Genomic DNA, 18,612 nt, shown 5'->3' on the forward strand with positions numbered 1-18,612 from the left:
GGAAATGCAGCGAGAGTTGGGGAGTGAGGGAAATGTCTAGAGAATTGGGGAGGGAGGGAAATGCAGCGAGAGTTGTGGAAGGAGGGAAATGCGGCAAGTGTTGTGCGGGGAGGCAAATGCGGTGAGACTTCGGGAGGGATGGACATGCGGCGAGAGATGTGGAGGGAGGGAACTGCAGCAAGAGTTGGGGATGGAGGGAAAAACAGTGAGGGTTCGGGAGGGAGGGAACTGCGGTGAGACATGGGAAGGAAGGGAAATGCGGCGAGAGTTGGGGAAGGAGTGAAATGCGGCAAGAGTTGTGCGGGGAGGGAAATGCGGTGAGACTTCGGGAGGGATGGACATGCGGCGAGCGTTGTGTGGAGGGAGGGAACTGCAGCGAGAGTTGGGGATGGAGGGAAAAACAGTGAGGGTTCGGGAGGGAGGGAACTGCGGTGAGACATGGGAAGGAAGGGAAATGCGGCGAGAGTTGGGGAGGGAGGGAAATGCAGTGAGAGTTGGGGAGGGAGGGAAATGTCTCGAGAGTTGGGGAGGGAGGGAAATGCAGCCAGAGTTGGGGAGGGAGAGAAATGCCTCAAGAGTTGGGGAGGGAGGAAATTGCAGCGAGAGTTGGGGAGGGAGGGAAATGCGGCGAGAGTTGTGGAGGGAGGGAAATGTGGCCAGCGTTGGCAAGGGAGGGAAATCCGGCAAGAGTTGTGGTGGGAGGGAAATGCGTAGAGACTTTGGGAGTGAGGGAAATGCAGCGAGCGTTGGGGAGGGAGGGAAATGCAGCGAGAGTTGGGGAGGGAGGGAAATGCGGTGAGTTTGGGGAGGGAGGGAAATGCGGCAAGAATTGGGGAGGGAGGCAAATGCGGCGAGAGTTGGGGAGGGAGGCAAATGCGGCGAGTGTTTGGGAGGGAGGGAAATGCGGCGAGAGTTGGGGAGTGAGGGAAATGCGGCGAGAGTTGTGGAGGGAGGCAAATGCGGCCAGAGTTCAGGAGGACAGGGAAATCTGGCGAGACTTGTGGAGGGTGGGAAATGCGGCGAGACTTCGGGATGGAGGGACATGTGGCGAGAGATGGGGAGGGAGGGAAATGCAGCGAGAGTTGCAGAGGAAGTGAAATGCGGCGAGAGTTCTGGAGGAGAAGGAAATGTGGCGAGAGTTGTGGAGGAAGGGAAATGCGGCGAAAGATGCGGAGGGAGGGAAATGCGGCGAGAGATGGGGAGGGAGGGAAATGCGGCGAGACTTCGGGAAAGATGGACATGCAGCAAGAGTTGGGGAGGGAGGGAAATGCCTCGATAGTTGGGGAGGGAGGGAAATGCAGCCAGAGTTGGGGAGGGAGAGAAATGCCTCAAGAGTTGGGGAGGGAGGAAATTGCAGCGAGAGTTGGGGAGGGAGGGAAATGCGGCGAGAGTTGTGGAGGGAGGGAAATGTGGCCAGCGTTGGCAAGGGAGGGAAATCCGGCAAGAGTTGTGGTGGGAGGGAAATGCGTAGAGACTTTGGGAGTGAGGGAAATGCAGCGAGCGTTGGGGAGGGAGGGAAATGCAGCGAGAGTTGGGGAGGGAGGGAAATGCGCTGAGTTTGGGGAGGGAGGGAAATGCGGCAAGAATTGGGGAGGGAGTCAAATGCGGCGAGAGTTGGGGAGGGAGGCAAATGCGGCGAGTGTTTGGGAGGGAGGGAAATGCGGCGAGAGTTGGGGAGTGAGGGAAATGCGGCGAGAGTTGTGGAGGGAGGCAAATGCGGCCAGAGTTCAGGAGGACAGGGAAATCCGGCGAGAGTTGTGGAGGGTGGGAAATGCGGCGAGACTTCGGGATGGAGGGACATGTGGTGAGAGATGGGGAGGGAGGGAAATGTGGCGAGAGTTGGGGAGGGAGGCAAATGCGGCGACAGTTGCAGAGGAAGTGAAATGCGGCGAGAGTTCTGGAGGAGAAGGAAATGTGGCGAGAGTTGTGGAGGAAGGGAAATGCGGCGAAAGATGCGGAGGGAGGGAAATGCGGCGAGAGTTGTGGAGGGAGGGAAATGTGGCCAGCGTTGGCAAGGGAGGGAAATCCGGCAAGAGTTGTGGTGGGAGGAAAATGCCTAGAGACTTTGGGAGCGAGGGACATGCGGCGAGAGTTGGGGATGGAGGGAAATGCAGTGAGAGTTGGGGAGGGAGGGAAATGCCTCGAGAGTTGGGGAGAAAGGGAAATGCATCGAGAGTTGGGGAGGGATGGAAATGCAGCGAGAGTTGGGGAGTGAGGGAAATGTCTAGAGAATTGGGGAGGGAGGGAAATGCAGCGAGAGTTGTGGAAGGAGGGAAATGCGGCAAGAGTTGTGCGGGGAGGCAAATGCGGTGAGACTTCGGGAGGGATGGACATGCGGCGAGAATTGTGGAGGGAGGGAACTGCAGCAAGAGTTGGGGATGGAGGTAAAAACAGTGAGGGTTCGGGAGGGAGGGAACTGCGGTGAGACATGGGAAGGAAGGGAAATGCAGCGAGAGTTGGGGATGGAGGGAAATGCAGTGAGAGTTGGGGAGGGAGGGAAATGCGGCGAGAGTTGGGGAGGGAGGAAATTGTAGCGAGAGTTGGGGAGGGAGGGAAATGCGGCGAGAGTTGGGGAGGGAGGGAAATGCAGCGAGAGATGGGGAGGGAGGCAAATGAGTCGAGTGTTGGGAAGGGAGGGAAATGCGGCGAGAGTTGGGGAGGGAGGGAAATGCGGCGACAGTTGCGGAGGAAGTGAAATGCGGCGAGAGTTCTGGAGGAGAAATAAATGTGGCGAGAGTTGTGGAGGAAGGGAAATGCAGTGAAAGATGCGGAGGGAGGGAAATGTGGCGAGAGATGGGGAGGGAGGGAAATGCTGTGAGACTTCGGGAGGGATGGACATGCAGCGAGAGTTGTGGAGGGAGGGAAATGCCTCGAGAGTTGTGGAAGGAGGGAAATGCGGGAGACTTCGGGAGGGAGGGACATGTGGCGAGAGTTGCCGAGCGAGGAATAATGCCACGAGAGTTGGGGTGGGTGTGAAATGCCTCGAGATTTGGGGAACGAGGGAAATGCAGTGAGAGTTGTGGAGGGAGGGAACTGCAACGAGAGTTGGGGAGGGAGGGAAATGCGGTGACAGTTGCGGAGGAAGAGAAATGCGGCCAGATTTGGGGAGGGAGGGAAATGCGGAGAGAGTTGAGGAGGGAGGGACATGAGGCTAGTGTTGGCAAGGGAGGGAAATCAGGCAAGAGTTGTGGTGGGAGGGAAATGCGTAGAGACTTTGGGAGCGAGGGACATGCGGCGAGAGTTGGGGATGGAGGGAAATGCAGTGAGAGTTGGGGCAGGAGGGAAATGCCTCGAGAGTTGGGGAGAGAGGGAAATGCATCGAGAGTTGGGGAGGGATGGAAATGCAGCGAGAGTTGGGGAGTGAGGGAAATGTCTCGAGAGTTGGGGAGGGAGCGAAATGCAGCGAGAGTTGTGGAAGGAGGGAAATGCTGCGAGAGTTGTGGAGGGAGGGTAATGCGGCAAAGTTGTGGGGGGAGGGAAATGCGGTGAGACTTCAGGAGGGATGGACATGCGGCGAGAGTTGTGAAGGGAGGGAACTGCAGCGAGAGTTGTGGATGGAGGGAAAAACAGTGAGGGTTCGGGAGGGAGGGAACGGCGGTGAGACATGGGAAGGAAGGGAAATGCGGCGAGAGTTGGGGGGAGGGAAATGCAGTGAGAGTTGGGGAGGGAGGGAAAAGCCTCGATAGTTAGGGAGGAAGGGATATGCAGCGAGAGTTTGGGAGGGAGTGAATGCCTCAAGAGTTGTGGAGGGAGGAAATTTTAGTGAGAGTTGGGGAGCGAGGGAATTGCAGCGAGAGTTGTGGAGGGAGGGAAATCTGGCGATAGTTGTGTAGGGAGAGAAATGCGGCCAGAGTTGGGGAGGGCGGAAATGCAGCGAGAGTTGGGGAGGGAGAGAAGTGCCTCGAGAGTTGTGGAAGGAGGGAAATGCGGTGAAGTTGGGGATGGAGGGAAATGGGTCGAGATATCAGGAGGGAGGGAAATGCAGCGAGAGTTGGGGAGTGATGGAAATTCGGCAAGAGATCGTGGGGGAGCGAAAAGCAGCGAGAGTTGAGGAGGAAGGGAAATGCGGAGAGAGTTAGGGATGGAGGCAAATGCAGTGAGTTTTGGGGAGGGTGGGAACAGCAGCGAGAGTTGGGGAGGGAGGGAAATGTGGTGACAGTTGCGGTGGAAGAGAAATGCGGCCAGAGTTTGGGAGGTAAAAAATGCGGAGAGAGTTGGGGAGGGAGTAATATGCGGCAGGAGATCGGGAGGAGAGGGAAATGCGACGAAAGTTGTGGAGGGAGGGATATGTGGCCAGCGTTGGCAAGGGAGGGAAATCCGGCAAGACTTGTGTTGGGAGGGAAATGCGTAGAGACTTTGGGAGTGAGGGACATGCGGCGAGAGTTGGGGATGGAGGGAAATGCAGTGAGAGTTGGGGAGGGAGGGAAATGCCTCGAGATTTGGGGAGAGAGGGAAACGCATCGAGAGTTGGGGTGGGATGGAAATGCAGCGAGAGTTGGGGAGTGAGGGAAATGTCTCGAGAGTTGGGGAGGGAGGGAAATGCAGCGAGAGTTGTGGAAGGAGGGAAATGCAGCAAGAGTTGTGCGGGGAGGGAAATGCGGTGAGACTTCGGGAGGGATGGACATGCGGCGAGAGTTGTGGAGGGAGGGAACTGCAGCGAGAGTTGGGGATGGAGGGAAAAACAGTGAGGGTTCGGGAGGGAGGGAACTGCGGTGAGACATGGGAAGGAAGGGAAATGCGGCGAGAGTTGGGGAGGGAGGGAAATGCAGTGAGAGTTGGGGAGGGAGGGAATTGCCTTGCGAGTTGGGGAGGGAGGGAAATGCAGCCAGAGTTGGGGAGGGAGGGAAATGCCTCGAGAGTTGGGGAGGGAGGAAAATCCATCGAGAGTTGGGGTGGGATGGAAATGCAGCGAGAGTTGGGGAGTGAGGGAAATGTCTCGAGAGTTGGGGAGGGAGGGAAATGCAGTGAGAGTTGGGGAGGGAGGGAAATGCCTCGAGAGTTGGGGAGGGAGGGAAATGCAGCCAGAGTTGGGGAGGTAGAGAAATGCCTCGAGTGTTGGGGAGGGAGGAAATTGCAGCGAGAGTTGGGGAGGGAGGGAAATGCGGCGAGAGTTGGGGAGGGAGGGACATGCGGCGAGAGTTTTGGAGGGAGGGAAATGCAGCGAGAGATGGGGAGGTAGGCAAATGAGGCGAGTGTTGGGAAGGGAGGGAAATGTGGCGAGAGCTGGGGAGGGAGGGAAATGCGGCGAAAGATGCGGAGCGAGGGATATGCGGCGAGAGATGGGGAGGGAGGGAAATGCGGTATGACCTCGGGAGGGATGGACATGCAGCGAGAGTTGGCGAGGGAGGGAAATGCCTCGAGAGTTGTGGAAGGAGGGAAATGCGGGAGACTTCGGAAGGGAGGGACATGCGGCATGAGTTGCGGAGCAAGGAATAATGCCACGAGAGTTGGTGTGGGTGGGAAATGCCTCGAGATTTGGGGAGGGAGGAAATTGCAGTGAGAGTTGGGGAGGGAGGAAAATGTGACGAGTGTTGTGGAGGGATGGAAATGTGGCCAGCGTTGGCAAGGGAGGGAAATCCGGCAAGAGTTGTGTTGGGAGGGAAATGCGTAGAGACTTTGGGAGTGAGGGACATGCGGCGAGAGTTGGGGATGGAGGGAAATGCAGTGAGAGTTGGGGAGGGAGGGAAATGCCTCGAGATTTGGGGAGAGAGGGAAACGCATCGAGAGTTGGGGTGGGATGGAAATGCAGCGAGAGTTGGGGAGTGAGGGAAATGTCTCGAGAGTTGGGGAGGGAGGGAAATGCAGCGAGAGTTGTGGAAGGAGGGAAATGCGGCAAGAGTTGTGCAGGGAGGGAAATGCGGTGAGACTTCGGGAGGGATGGACATGCGGCGAGAGTTGTGGAGGGAGGGAACTGCAGCGAGAGTTGGGGATGGAGGGAAAAACAGTGAGGGTTCGGGAGGGAGGGAACTGCGGTGAGACATGGGAAGGAAGGGAAATGCGGCGAGAGTTGGGGAGGGAGGGAAATGCAGTGAGAGTTGGGGAGGGAGGGAATTGCCTTGCGAGTTGGGGAGGGAGGGAAATGCAGCCAGAGTTGGGGAGGGAGGGAAATGCCTCGAGAGTTGGGGAGGGAGGAAATTGCATCGAGAGTTGGGGAGGGAGGGAAATGCGGCGAGTGTTGTGGAGGGTGGGAAATGTGGCCAGCGTTGGCAAGGGAGGGAAATCCGGCTAGACTTGTGGTGGGAGGGAAATGTGTAGAGACTTTGGGAGTGAGGCACATGCGGCGAGAGTTGGGGATGGTGGGAAATGCAGTGAGAGTTGGGGAGGGATGGAAATGCCTCGAGATTTGGGGAGAGAGGAAAATCCATCGAGAGTTGGGGTGGGATGGAAATGCAGCGAGAGTTGGGGAGTGAGGGAAATGTCTCGAGAGTTGGGGAGGGAGGGAAATGCAGTGAGAGTTGGGGAGGGAGGGAAATGCCTCGAGAGTTGGGGAGGGAGGGAAATGCAGCCAGAGTTGGGGAGGTAGAGAAATGCCTCGAGTGTTGGGGAGGGAGGAAATTGCAGCGAGAGTTGGGGAGGGAGGGAAATGCGGCGAGAGTTGGGGAGGGAGGGACATGCGGCGAGAGTTTTGGAGGGAGGGAAATGCAGCGAGAGATGGGGAGGGAGGCAAATGAGGCGAGTGTTGGGAAGGGAGGGAAATGTGGCGAGAGCTGGGGAGGGAGGGAAATGCGGCGAAAGATGCGGAGCGAGGGATATGCAGCGAGAGTTGGCGAGGGAGGGAAATGCCTCGAGAGTTGTGGAAGGAGGGAAATGCGGGAGACTTCGGAAGGGAGGGTTTTGCGGCATGAGTTGCGGAGCAAGGAATAATGCCACGAGAGTTGGGGTGGGTGGGAAATGCCTCGAGATTTGGGGAGGGAGGAAATTGCAGTGAGAGTTGGGGAGGGAGGAAAATGCGACGAGGGTTGTGGAGGGATGGAAATGTGGCCAGCGTTGGCAAGGGAGGGAAATCCGGCAAGAGTTGTGTTGGGAGGGAAATGCGTAGAGACTTTGGGAGTGAGGGACATGCGGCGAGAGTTGGGGATGGAGGGAAATGCAGTGAGAGTTGGGGAGGGAGGGAAATGACTCGAGATTTGGGGTGAGAGGGAAATTCATTGCGAGTTGGGGTGGGATGGAAATGCAGCGAGAGTTGGGGAGTGAGGGAAATGTCTCGAGAGTTGGGGAGGGAGGGAAATGCAGCGAGAGTTGTGGAAGGAGGGAAATGCGGCAAGAGTTGTGCGGGGAGGGAAATGCGGTGAGACTTCGGGAGGGATGGACATGCGACGAGAGTTGTGGAGGGAGGGAACTGCAGCGAGAGTTGGGGATGGAGGGAAAAACAGTGAGGGTTCGGGAGGGAGGGAACTGCGGTGAGACATGGGAAGGAAGGGAAATGCAGTGAGAGTTGGGGAGGGAGGGAAATGCCTCGACAGTTGGGGAGGGAGGGAAAACCGGCGAGAGATGTGGAGGGTGGGAAATGGGGCGAGACTTCGGGATGGAGGGACATGCGGTGAGAGTTGGGGAGGGAGGGAAATGCAGCGAGAGATGGGGAGGGGGGCAAATGAGGCGAGTGTTGGGAAGGGAGGGAAATGCGACGAGAGTTTTGGAGGGAGGGAAATGCCTGGCGAGTTGTGGAAGGAGAGAAATGCGGGAGACTTTGGGAGGGAGGGACATGCGGCGAAAGTTGCGGAGCGAGGAATAACGCCACGAGAGTTGGGGTGGGTGGGAAATGACTCGAGATTTGGGGAGGGAGGAAAATGCAGTGAGAGTTGGGGAGGGAGGGAAATGCAACGAGAGATGGGGAGGGAGGGAAATGCGGCGACAGTTGCGGAGGAAGAGAAATGCGGCCAGAGTTGGGGAGGGAGGGAAATGCGGAGAGAGTTGGGGAGGGAGGAAAATGCAGCAGGAGTTCGGGAGGAGAGGAAAATGCGGCGTGAGTTGTGGAGGGAGGGAAATGTGGCCAGCGTTGGCAAGGGAGGGAAATCCGTCAAGAGTTGTGGTGGGAGGGAAATGCGTAGAGACTTTGTGAGCGAGGGATATGCGGCGAGAGTTGGGGATGGAGGGAAATGCGGCGAGAGTTCGGTAGGAGAGGGAAATGCGGCGAGTTTTGTGGAGGGAGGGAAATGCGGTGAGAGTCCGGGAGGAGGGGGAAATGCGGCCAGATTTCTGGAGGGAGGGAAATGCAGCAAGAGTTGGGGAGGGTGGGAAATCCGATGATAGTTGTGTAGAGAGGGAAATGCTGCGAGAGTTGTGGAGGGAGGGAAATGTGGCCAGCGTTGGCAAGGGAGGGAAATCCGGCAAGAGTTGTGGTGGGAGGGAAATGCGTAGAGACTTTGGGAGTGAGGGAAATGCAGCGAGCGTTGGGGAGGGAGGGAAATGCTGCGAGAGTTGGGGAGGGAGAGAAGTTCGGCGAGTGTTGAGGAGGGAGGGAAATGCAGCGAGACTTGGTGAGGGAGGGATATGCAACGACAGTTGCAGAGGAAGAGACATGCGGACAGAGTTGGGGAGGGAGAGAAATGTGGAGAGAGTTGGGGAGGGCGGGAAATGCGGAGAGAGTTCAGGAGGGAGGAAAACGCGGCAGGAGTTCGCGAGGAGAGGGAAATGCGGCAAGAGTTGTGGAGGGATTGAAATGCGGCCAGCGTTGGCAAGGGAGGGAAATCCGGCAAGAGTTGTGGTGGGAGGGAAATGCGGTGAGACTTTGGGAGCGAGGGACATGCGGCGAGAGTTGGGGATGGAGGGAAATGCACTGAGAGTTGGGGAGGGTGGGAAACGCTTAGAGAGTTGGGGAGAGAGGGAAATGCAGTGCGAGTTGGGGACGGTGGGATATGCCTCGAGACTTGGGGAGGGAGGGAAATGCATTGAGAGTTGGGGAGGGTTGGAAATGCAGCGAGAGTTGGGGAGTGAGGGAAATGCCTCGAGAGTTGGGGAGGGAGGGAAATGCAGCGAGAGATGGGGAGGGAGACAAATGAGGCGAGTGTTGGGGAGGGTGGGAACAGCAGCGAGAGTTGGGGAGGGAGGGAAATGCAGTGACAGTTGCGGAGGAAGAGAAATGCGGCCAGAGTTTGGGAGGGAGGGAAATGCGGAGAGAGTTGGGGAGAGAGGAAAATGCGGCAGGAGTTCGGGAGGAGAGGGAAATGCGGCGAGAGTTGTGGAGGGAGGGAAATGTGGCCAGCGTTGGCAAGGGAGGGAAATCCGGCAAGAGTTTTGGTGGGAGGGAAATGCGTAGAGAGTTTGGGAGCGAGGGACATGCGGCGAGAGTTGGGGATGCAGGGAAATGCAGTGAGAGTTGGGGAGGGAGGGAAATGCCTCGAGAGTTGGGGAGAGAGTGAAATGCAACGAGAGTTGGGGAGGGAGGGAAATGCGGCGACAGTTGCGGAGGAAGAGAAATGCAGCCAGAGTTGGGAAGGGAGGGAAATGCGGAGAGAGTTGGGGAGGGAGGAAAATGCGGCAGGAGTTCGGGAGGAGAGGGAAATGCCTCGAGAGTTGGGGAGAGAGGGAAATGCATCGAGAGTTGGGGAGGGATGGAAATGCAGCGAGATTTGTGGAAGGAGGGAAATGCTGCGAGAGTTGGGGAGAGAGGGAAATGTGGCAAGAGTTGTGGGGGGAGAGAAATGCGGTGAGAGTTCAGAATGGAAGGACATGCGGCGAGAGTTGTGGAGGGAGGGAACTGAAGCGAGAGTTGGGGATGGAGGGATAAACAGTGATGGTTCGGGAGGGAGGGAACTGCGGTGAGACATAGGAAGGAAGGGAAATGCGGCGAGAGTTGGGGAGGGACGGAAATGCAGCGAGAGTTGGGGAGGGAGGGAAATGCCTCGAGAGTTGGGGAGGGAGGGAAATGCAGCGAGAGTTGGTGAGGGAGGGAAATGCCTCGAGAGTTGGGGAGGGAGGAAATTGCAGCGAGAGTTGGGGAGGGAGGGAAATGCGGCGAGAGTTGGGGATGGAGGGACATGCGGCGAGAGTTGGGAAGGGAGTGAAATGCAGCGAGAGATGGGGAGGGAGGCAAATGAGGCGAGTGTTGGGAAGGGAGGGAAATGCGGCGAGAGTTGGGGAGGTAGGGAAATGCGGCGACAGTTGCGGAGGAAGTGAAATGTGGCGAGAGTTCTGGAGGAGAAGTAAATGTGGCGAGAGTTGTGGAGGAATGGAAATGCGGTGAAAGATGCAGAGGGAGGGAAATGCGGCGAGAGATTGGGAGGGAGGGAAATGCGGCGAGACTTCGGGAGGGATGGACAAGCGGCGAGAGGTGGGGAGGGAGGGAAATGCCTCGAGAGTTGTGGAAGGAGGGAAATGCGGGAGACTTCGGGATGGAGGGACGTGCGGCGAGAGTTGCGGAGCGAGGAATAATGCCACGAGAGTTGAGGTGGGTGAGAAATGCAACGAGAGTTGGGGAGGGAGGGAAATGCGGCCAGAGTTGGGGAGGGAGGGAAATGCAGTGAGTGTTGGGGAGGGAGGGAAATGCAACGAGAGTTGGGGAGGGAGGGAAATGCTGTGACAGTTGCGGAGGAAGAGAAATGCGGCCAGAGTTGGGGAGATGAGAAATGCGGAGAGAGTTGGGGAGGGAGGAAATTGCGGCAGGAGTTCGGGAGGAGAGGGAAATGCGGCAAGAGTTGTGGAGGGACGGAAATGTGGCCTGCGTTGGCAAGGGAGGGAAATCCGGCAAGAGCTGTGGTGGGAGGGAAATGCGTAGAGACTTTGGGAGCGAGGGACATGCGGCAAGAGTTGGGGATGAAGGGAAATGCAGTGGGAGTAGGGGAGGGAGGGAAATGCTGCGAGAGTTGGGGAGGGATGGAAATGCAGCGAGAATTGTGGAAGGAGGGAAATGCTGCGAGAGTTGGGGAGGGTGGGAAATGTAGCAAGAGTTGTGGGGGGAGGGAAATGCGGTGAGACTTCGGGAGGGATGGACATGTGGCGAGAGTTGTGGAGGGAGGGAACTGCAGCGAGAGTTGGGGATGGAGGGAAAAACAGTGAGGGTTCGAAGGGAGGGAACTGCGGTGAGACATGGGAAGGAAGGGAAATGTGGCAAGAGTTGGGGAGGGAGGGAAATGCAGTGAGAGTTGGGGAGGGAGGGAAATGCCTCAAGAGTTGGGGAGGGAGAGAAATGCAGCGAGAGTTGGGGAGGGAGGGAAATGCCTCGAGAGTTGGGGAGGGAGGAAATTGCAGCGAGAGTTGGGGAGGGAGGGAAATGCGGTGAGACTTTGGGATGGTGGGACATGCGGTGGGAGTTGGGAAGGCAGGAATATGTGGCAGGAGTTCGGGAGGAGAGGGAAATGCGGCGAGAGTTGTGGAGGGATGGAAATGTAGCCAGCGTTGGCAAGGGAGGGAAATCCGGCAAGAGTTTTGGTGGGAGGGAAATGCGTAGAGACTTTGGGAGCGAGGGACATGTGGCGAGAGTTGGGGATGGAGGGAAATGCAGTGAGAGTTGGGGAGGGAGGGAAATGCCTCGAGACTTGGGGAGTGAGTGAAATGCAACGAGAGTTGGGGAGGGAGGGAAATGCGGCGACAGTTGCGGATGAAGAGAAATGCGGCCAGAGTTGGGAAGGGAGGGAAATGCGGAGAGAGTTGGGGAGGGAGGAAAATGCGGCAGGAGTTCGGGAGGAGAGGGAAATGCGTCGAAAGTTGGAGAGAGAGGGAAATGCATCGAGAGTTGGGGAGGGATGGAAATGCAGCGAGATTTGTGGAAGGAGGGAAATGCTGCGAGAGTTGGGGAGAGAGGGAAATGTGGCAAGAGTTGTGGGGGGAGAGAAATGCGGTGAGAGTTCGGAATGGATGGACATGCGGCGAGAGTTGTGGAGGGAGGGAACTGAAAAGAGAGTTGGGGATGGAGGGATAAACAGTGATGGTTCGGGAGGGAGGGAACTGCGGTGACACATGGGAAGGAAGGGAAATGCAGCGAGAGTTGGGGAGGGACGGAAATGCAGCGAGAGTTGGGGAGGGAGGGAAATGCCTCGAGAGTTGGGGAGGGAGGGAAATGCAGCAAGAGTTGGTGAGGGAGGGAAATGCCTCGAGAGTTGGGGAGGGAGGAAATTGCAGCGAGAGTTGGGGAGGGAGGGAAATGCGGCGAGAGTTGGGGATGGAGGGACATGCGGCGAGAGTTGGGAAGGGAGTGAAATGCAGCGAGAGATGGGGAGGGAGGCAAATGAGGTGAGTGTTGGGAAGGGAGGGAAATGCGGCGAGAGTTGGGGAGGTAGGGAAATGCGGTGAGAGTTGGGGATGGAGGGACATGCGGCGAGAGTTGGGAAGGGAGTGAAATGCAGCGAGAGATGGGGAGGGAGGCAAATGAGGCGAGTGTTGGGAAGGGAGGGAAATGCGGCGAGAGTTGGGGAGGTAGGGAAATGCGGCCACAGTTGCGGAGGAAGTGAAATGTGGCGAGAGTTCTGGAGGAGAAGTAAATGTGGCGAGAGTTGTGGAGGAAGCGAAATGCGGCGAAAGATGCGGAGGGAGGGAAATGCGGCGAGAGATGGGGAGGGAGGGAAATGCGGCGAGACTTCGGGAGGGATGGACAAGCGGCGAGAGTTGGGGAGGGAGGGAAATGCCTCGAGAGTTGTGGAAGGAGGGAAATGCGGGAGACTTCGGGATGGAGGGACGTGCGGCTAGAGTTGCGGAGCGAGGAATAATGCCACGAGAGTTGGGGTGGGTGGGAAATGCAATGAGAGTTGGGGAGGGAGGGAAATGCGGCCAGAGTTGGGGAGGGAGGGAAATGCAGTGAGAGTTGGGGAGGGAGGGAAATGCCTCAAGAGTTGGGGAGGGAGAGAAATGCAGCGAGAGTTGGGGAGGGAGGGAAATGCCTCGAGAGTTGGGGAGGGAGGAAATTGCAGCGAGTGTTGGGGAGGGAGGGAAATGCGGCGAGAGCTGTGGAGGGAGGGAAATGCGGTGAGACTTTGGGATGGTGGGACATGCGGTGAGAGTTGGGAAGGCAGGAATATGCGGCAGGAGTTCGGGAGGAGAGGGAAATGCGGCGAGAGTTGTGGAGGGAGGGAAATGTGGCCAGCGTTGGCAAGGGAGGGAAATCCGGCAAGAGTTTTGGTGGGAGGGAAATGCGTAGAGAGTTTGGGAGCGAGGGACATGCGGCGAGAGTTGGGGATGGAGGAAAATGCAGTGAGAGTTGGGGAGGGAGGGAAATGCGGCGACAGTTGCGGAGGAAGAGAAATGCGGCCAGAGTTGGGAAGGGAGGGAAATGCGGAGAGAGTTGGGGAGGGTGGAAAATGCGGCAGGAGTTTGGGAGGAGAGGGAAATGCGTCGAAAGTTGGGGAGAGAGGGAAATGCATCCAGAGTTGGGGAGGGTTGGAAATGCAGCGAGATTTGTGGAAGGAGGGAAATGCTGCGAGAGTTGGGGAGAGAGGGAAATGTGGCAAGAGTTGTGGGGGGAGAGAAATGTGGTGAGAGTTCGGAATGGATGGACATGCGGCAAGAGTTGTGGAGGGAGGGAACTGAAGCGAGAGTTGGGGATGGAGGGATAAACAGTGATGGTTCGGGAGGGAGGGAACTGCGGTGAGACATGGGAAGGAAGGGAAATGCGGCGAGAGTTGGGGAGGGACGGAAATGCAGTGAGAGTTGGGGAGGGAGGGAAATGCCTCGAGAGTTGGGGAGGGAGGGAAATGCAGCGAGAGTTGGTGAGGGAGGGAAATGCCTCGAGAGTTGGGGAGGGAGGAAATTGCAGCGAGAGTTGGGGAGGGAGGGAAATGCGGCGAGAGTTGGGGATTGAGGGACATGCAGCGAGAGTTGGGAAGGGAGTGAAATGCAGCGAGAGATGGGGAGGGAGGCAAATGAGGCGAGTGTTGGGAAGGGAGGGAAATGAGGCGAGAGTTGGGGAGGTAGGGAAATGCGGCGAGAGTTGGGGATGGAGGGACATGCGGCGAGACTTGGGAAGGGAGTGAAATGCAGCGGGAAATGGGGAGGGAGGCAAATGAGGCGAGTGTTGGGAAGGGAGGGAAATGCGGCGAGAGTTGGGGAGGTAGGGAAATGCGGCGACAGTTGCGGAGGAAGTGAAATGTGGCGAGAGTTCTGGAGGAGAAGTAAATGTGGCGAGAGTTGTGGAGGAAGCGAAATGCGGTGAAAGATGCGGAGGGAGGGAAATGCGACGAGAGATGGGGAGGTAGGGAAATGCGGCGAGAGTTGGGGATGGAGGGACATGCGGCGAGACTTGGGAAGGGAGTGAAATGCAGCGGGAAATGGGGAGGGAGGCAAATGAGGCGAGTGTTGGGAAGGGAGGGAAATGCGGCGAGAGTTGGGGAGGTAGGGAAATGCGGCGACAGTTGTGGAGGAAGTGAAATGTGGCGAGAGTTCTGGAGGAGAAGTAAATGTGGCGAGAGTTGTGGAGGAAGCGAAATGCGGCGAAAGATGCGGAGGGAGGGAAATGCGGCGAGAGATGGGGAGGGAGGGAAATGCGGCGAGACTTCGGGAGGGATGGACAAGCGGCGAGAGTTGGGGAGGGAGGGAAATGCCTCGAGAGTTGTGGAAGGAGGGAAATGCGGGAGACTTCGGGATGGAGGGACATGCGGTGAGAGTTGCGGAGCGAGGAATAATGCCACGAGAGTTGGAGTTGGTGGGAAATGCAACGAGAGTTGGGGAGGGAGGGAAATGCAGCTAGAGTTGGGGAGGGAGGGAAATGCAGTGAGAGTTGGGGAGGGAGGGAAATGCAACGAGAGTTGGGGAGGGAGGGAAATGCTGTGACAGTTGCGGAGGAAGAGAAATGCGGCCAGAGTTGGGGAGATGAGAAATGCGGAGAGAGTTGGGGAGGGAGGAAATTGCGGCAGGAGTTCGGGAGGAGAGGGAAATGCGGCATGAGTTGTGGAGGGACGGAAATGTGGCCTGCGTTGGCAAGGGAGGGAAATCCGGCAAGAGCTGTGGTGGGAGGGAAATGCGTAGAGACTTTGGGAGCGAGGGACATGCGGCAAGAGTTGGGGATGAAGGGAAATGCAGTGGGAGTAAGGGAGGGAGGGAAATGCTGCGAGAGTTGGGGAGGGAGGGAAATGCAGCGAGAGTTGTGGAAGGAGGGAAATGCTGCGAGAGTTGGGGAGGGAGGGAAATGCAGCAAGAGTTGTGGGGGGAGGGAAATGCGGTGAGACTTCGGGAGGGATGGACATGTGGCGAGAGTTGTGGAGGGAGGGAACTGCAGCAAGAGTTGGGGATGGAGGGAAAAACAGTGAGGGTTCGAAGGGAGGGAACTGCGGTGAGACATGGGAAGGAAGGGAAATGTGGCAAGAGTTGGGGAGGGAGGGAAATGCAGTGAGAGTTGGGGAGGGAGGGAAATGCCTCAAGAGTTGGGGAGGGAGAGAAATGCAGCGAGAGTTGGGGAGGGAGGGAAATGCCTCGAGAGTTGGGGAGGGAGGAAATTGCAGTGAGAGTTGGGGAGGGAGGGTAATGCGGCGAGAGTTGGGGAGGGAGGGAAATCCGACGATAGTTGTGTAAGCAGGGAAATGCGGCCAGTGTTGGGGTGGGAGAGAAATGCGGCGAGATTTGGGGAGGGCGGAAATGCAGCAAGAGTTAGGGAGGGAGAGAATTGCCTCGAAGGTTGTGGAGGGAGGGAAATGCAGCGAAAGTTGGGGAGGGCGGGAAATGCTTTGAGTGTTGGGGATGGACGGAAATGCGTTGAGATTTCAGGAGGGAGAGAAATGCAGTGAGAGTTGGGGAGTGATGGACATTCGGCGAGAGATCGTGAGGGAGGGAAAAGCAGCGAGAGTTGAGGAGGAAGGGAAATGCGGAGAGAGTTAGGGAGGGAGGAAAATGCGGTGAGAGTTGGGGAGGGTGGGAACAGCAGCGAGAGTTGGGGAGGGAGGGAAATGCTGTGACAGTTGCGGCGGAAGAGAAATGCGGCCAGAGTTTGGGAGGGAGGGAAATGCGGCGAGAGTTGTGGAGGGAGGGAAATGCGGCCAGCCTTGGCAAGGGAGGGAAATCCGGCAAGAGTTGTGGTGGGAGGGAAATGCGCCGAGACTTCGGGAGTGAAGGTCATGCGGCGTGAGTTGGGGTGGGCGGAAATGCAGTGAGAGTTGGGGAGGGAGAGAAGTGCCTCGAGAGTTGTGGAGGGAGGGAAATGCAGCGAGAGTTGGGGAGGGAGGGAAATGCGGCGAGAATTGGGGAGGGAGTTAAATGCAGCGAGAGTAGGGGAGGGAGGGAAATGCAGTGAGAGTTGGGTAGGGAGGGAATTGCGGCGAGAGTTGGGGAGGGAGGGAAATGCGGCGAGAGTTGGGGAGGGAGGCAAATGCAGCGACAGTTCAGGAGGAGAGGGAAATGTGTTGAGAGTTCTGGAGGGAGGGAAATGCGGCGAGAGTTGTGGAGGGAGGGAAATGCGGTGAGACTTTGGGATGGAGGGACATGCGGTGAGAGTTGGGGAGGGAGGAATATGCAGCAGGAGTTCGGGAGGAGAGGGAAATGCGGCGAGAGTTGTGGAGGGAGGGAAATGTGGCCAGCGTTGGCAAGGGAGGGAAATCCGGCAAGAGCTGTGGTGGGAGGGAAATGCGGCGAGACTTTGGGAGCGCGGGACATGCGGCGAGAGTTGGGGATGGAGGAAAATGCAGTGAGAGTTGCGGATTGAGGGAAAGGCCTCGAGAGTTGGGGAGGGAGGCAAATGCGGCGAGAGATCAGGAGGAGAGGGAAATGTGTCGAGAGTTGTGCAGGGAGGGAAATGCGGCGAGAGTTGGGGAGGGAGAGAAAACCGGCGAGAGATGTGGAGGGTGGGAAATGGGGCGAGACTTCGGGATGGAGGGACATGCGGCAAGAGTTGGGGAGGGAGGGAAATGCAGCGAGAGATGGGGAGGGAGGGAAATGCCTGGCGAGTTGTGGAAGGAGAGAAATGCGGGAGACTTTGGGAGGGAGGGACATGCGGCAAAAGTTGCGGAGCGAGGAATAATGCCACGAGAGTTGGGGTGGGTGGGAAATGCCTCGAGATTTGGGGAGGGAGGGAAATGCAGTGAGAGTTGGGGAGGGTGGGAAATGCAACGAGAGATGGGGAGGGAGGGAAATGCGGCGACAGTTGCGGAGGAAGAGAAATGCGGCCAGAGTTGGGGAGGGAGGGAAATGCGGAGAGAGTTGGGGAGGGAGGAAAATGCAGCAGGAGTTCGGGAGGAGAGGAAAATGCAGCGTGAGTTGTGGAGGGAGGGAAATGTGGCCAGCGTTGGCAAGGGAGGGAAATCCGGCAAGAGTTGTGGTGGGAGGGAAATGCGTAGAGACTTTGTGAGCGAGGGATATGCGGCGAGAGTTGGGGATGGAGGGGGAAATGCGGCCAGATTTCTGGAGGGAGGGAAATGCAGCAAGAGTTGGGGAGGGTGGGAAATCCGACGATAGTTGTGTAGAGAGGGAAATGCAGCGTGAGTTGGGGAGGGAGGGAAATTCCTCGACAGTTGGGGAGGGAGGGAAATGCAGCGAGAGTTGGGGAGGGAGAGAAGTGCCTCAAGAGTTGCGGAGGGAGGGAAATGCTGCGAGAGTTGGGGAGGGAGGGAAATGCAGCGAGTGTTGAGGAGGGAGGGAAATGCAGCGAGACTTGGGGAGGGAGGGATATGCAATGACAGTTGCAGAGGAAGAGACATGCGGACAGAGTTGGGGAGGGAGAGAAATGTGGCAAGAGTTGGGGAGGGCGGGAAATGCGGAGAGAGTTCAGGAGGGAGGAAAACGCGGCAGGAGTTCGCGAGGAGAGGGAAATGCGGCGAGAGTTGTGGAGGGATTGAAATGCGGCCAGCGTTGGCAAGGGAGGGAAATCCGGCAAGAGTTGTGGTGGGAGGGAAATGCGGCGAGACTTTGGGAGCGAGGGACATGCGGCGAGAGTTGGGAATGGAGGGAAATGTCTCAAGAGTTGGGGAAGGAGGGAAATGCAGCGAGAGTTGTGGAAGGAGGGAAATGCGGCGAGAGTTGGGGAGGGAGGGAAATGCGGCAAGAGTTGTGGGGGGAGGGAAATGCGGCGAGACTTCGGGAGGGATGGACATGCAGCGAGAGTTGTGGAGGGAGGGAAGTGCAGCGAGATTTGGGGATGGAGGGAAAAACAGTGAGGGTTCGGGAGGGAGGGAACTGCAGTGAGACATGGGAAGGAAGGGAAATCCGGCAAGAGTTGGGGAGGGAGGGAAATGCAGTGAGAGATGGGGAGGGAGGGAAATCCCTTGAGAGTTGGGGAGGGAGGGAAATGCAGCGAGAGTTGGGGAGGGAGGGAAATGCCTCGCGCGTTGGCGAGGGAGGAAATTGCAGCGAGATTTGGGGAGGGAGGGAAATGCGTTGAGAGTTGGGGAGGGATCGAATTGCGGCGAGAGTTCGGGAGGAGAGGGAAAGGCGGCCAGACTTCTGGAGGGAGGGAAATGCGGCGAGAGATGGGGAGGGAGACAAATGAGGCGAATGTTGGGGAGGGTGGGAACAGCAGCGAGAGTTGGGGAGGGAGGGAAATGCGGTGACAGTTGCGGAGGAAGGGAAATGCGGCGAGAGATGGGGAGGATGGGAAATGCGGCGTGACTTCAGGAGGGATGGACATGCGGCGAGAGTTGGGGAGGGAGGGAAATGCCTCGAGAGTTGTGGAAGGAGGGAAATGCGGGAGACTTCGGGATGGAGGGACATGCGGCGAGAGTTGCGGAGCGAGGAATAATGCCACGAGAGTTGGGGTGGGTGGGA

The sequence above is a fragment of the Carcharodon carcharias genome, chromosome 17 (assembly GCF_017639515.1).
Source record: "Carcharodon carcharias isolate sCarCar2 chromosome 17, sCarCar2.pri, whole genome shotgun sequence".
Lineage (NCBI taxonomy): Eukaryota > Metazoa > Chordata > Chondrichthyes > Lamniformes > Lamnidae > Carcharodon > Carcharodon carcharias.